This window comes from Arachis hypogaea, chromosome 5 (genome assembly GCF_003086295.3).
Source record: "Arachis hypogaea cultivar Tifrunner chromosome 5, arahy.Tifrunner.gnm2.J5K5, whole genome shotgun sequence".
Taxonomy (NCBI): Eukaryota; Viridiplantae; Streptophyta; class Magnoliopsida; order Fabales; family Fabaceae; genus Arachis; species Arachis hypogaea.
Window position 1 is genome coordinate 44,000,898 of NC_092040.1, and position 2,352 is coordinate 44,003,249.

At 35.5% G+C, this 2,352-nt stretch overlaps 1 non-coding gene across 1 annotated transcript; it reads left to right on the forward strand.

Moving 5' to 3' along the window:
* The first annotated feature begins 417 nt into the window (after positions 1 to 417).
* Positions 418 to 525, forward strand: LOC112804847 (small nucleolar RNA R71). Its single transcript, XR_003203466.1, has one exon. It is a non-coding gene; the product is annotated as a small nucleolar RNA R71 (small nucleolar RNA).
* The last annotated feature ends 1,827 nt before the right edge of the window (positions 526 to 2,352 follow it).

A 2,352-nucleotide genomic window follows, 5' to 3' on the forward strand; every position in this document is an offset into this window, starting at 1 on the left:
AGGATTATAGGTGTTTCCATAGGGTTCTCCCATGTAATTCACCTCTTCCATTGAAGGGTTCTCAGGATCATAAGCTTCTTCCTCAGATGAAGCTTCCTTAGTACTGCTTGGTGCATTTTGCATTCTAGACAGACTTTGAGAAATCATATTGACTTGTTGAGTCAATATTTTGTTCTGAACCAATATGGCATTCAGAGTGTCAATCTCAAGAACTCCTTTCTTCTGACTAGTCCCATTGTTCACAGGATTTCTTTCAGAAGTGTACATGAATTGGTTATTTGCAACCATTTTAATCAGCTCTTGAGCTTCTGTAGGCGTCTTCTTCAGATGAAGAGAGCTTCCAGCAGAGCTATCCAAAGACATTTTGGATAGTTCAGAGAGACCATCATAGAAAATACCTATGATGCTCCATTCAGAAAGCATATCAGAAGGACACTTTCTGATTAATTGTTTGTATCTTTCCCAAGCTTCATAGAGGGATTCTCCTTCCTTCTGTCTGAAGGTTTGGACTTCCACTCTAAGCTTACTCAATTTTTGAGGTGGAAAGAACTTTGCCAAGAAGGCATTGACTAGCTTTTCCCAAGAGTCCAAGCTTTCTTTAGGTTGTGAGTCCAACCATGTTCTAGCTCTATCTCTTACAGCAAAAGGGAATAGCATAAGTCTGTAGACCTCAGGGTCAACCCCATTAGTCTTAACAGTGTCACAGATTTGCAAGAATTCAGCTAAGAACTGATGAGGATCTTCCAATGGAAGTCCTTGGAACTTGCAATTTTGTTGCATTAGAGAAACTAATTGAGGCTTAAGCTCAAAGTTGTTTGCTCCAATGGCAGGGATAGAGATGCTTCTCCCATAGAAGTCGGGAGTAGGTGCAGTAAAGTCACCCAGCACCTTCCTTGCATTGTTGGCATTGTTGTTGTTTTCGGCTGCCATGAGTTCTTCTTCTTTGAAGAATTCGGTTAGGTCTTCTATAGAGAATTGTGCCTTAGCTTCTCTTAGCTTTCGCTTCAAGGTCCTTTCAGGTTCGGGATCAGCCTCAACAAGGATGCTTTTGTCTCTGCTCCTGCTCATAAGAAAGAGAAGAGAACAAGGAAATACGGAATCCTCTATGTCACAGTATAGAGATTCCTTTAGGTGTCAGAAGAAAAGAAAAATGGAAGGCAGAAGTAGAAAATTCGAATTTATCAAAGAAAGATGGAGTTCGAATTTTGCATTAAGGAATAGTGTTAGTCCATAAATAGAAGGATGTGAGAAGAAGGGAAGTGGTTTTCAAAAATTAAGTAAGAAATTTTGAAAAACACTAATTAATTTTCGAAAACCAAGAGTGGGAAAGAGATCAAATAATTTTTGAAAAAGATTTTGAAATTAGAAATTAAAAAGATTTGATTGAAAACTATTTTGAAAAAAAGATGTGGTTAAGAAGATATGATTAATTTTAAAAAATGTGATTGAGAAGATATGATTTGAAAAACATTTTTTAAAAGATTTAATTTTGAAAATTAGTAACTTGCCTAACAAGAAAAGATATGATTCAAACATTAAACCTTTCTCAACAGAAAAGGCAACATACTTAAAGTGTTGAATCAAATCATTAATTGATGGCAAGTATCCTTAAAAATGGAAAGAAATTGAATTTGAAAAAGATTTGATTGAAAGGATATGATTTGAAAAAGATTTGATTTTGAAAAATTTTGAAAACTTGAAAAAAATTTGCATTGAAAACAGAATCTTCCCTCTTGTGCCATCCTGGCGTTAAACGCCCAGAATGGTGCACATTCTGGCGTTTAACGCCCAAAACTATACCCTTTTGGGCGTTAAACGCCCAACCAGGTACCCTGGCTGGCGTTTAAACGCCAGTCTGTCCTTCTTCACTGGGCGTTTTGAACGCCCAGCTTTTTCTGTATAATTCCTCTGCTGTATGTTCTGAATCTTCAATTCTCTGTATTATTGACTTGAAAAGACACAAATTAAAAATATTTTTGGATTTTTAATAAAGAGGAATAATCAAAATGCAACTAAAATCAAATAACAATGCATGCAAGACACCAAACTTAGCAGTTTGTATACTACTGACACTAATGAGAATGCATATGAGACACATAAACACTCAAGTCAAGAGAATTCAAAGATCAGAGTAATGAAATCATCAAGAACAACTTGAAGATCCTTAAGACACATGAATGAATGCATGCAACTGACACCAAACTTAAAATGAAACACTAGACTCAAACAAGAAATATTTTTGGATTTTATGATTTTGTAATTTTTCTGTGTTTTTCGAAAATTAAGTGGAAAAAGGTATCAAAATTCTTAATGAGAATTCTAGGAATCATGCAATGTTTAGTCTAAGACTCC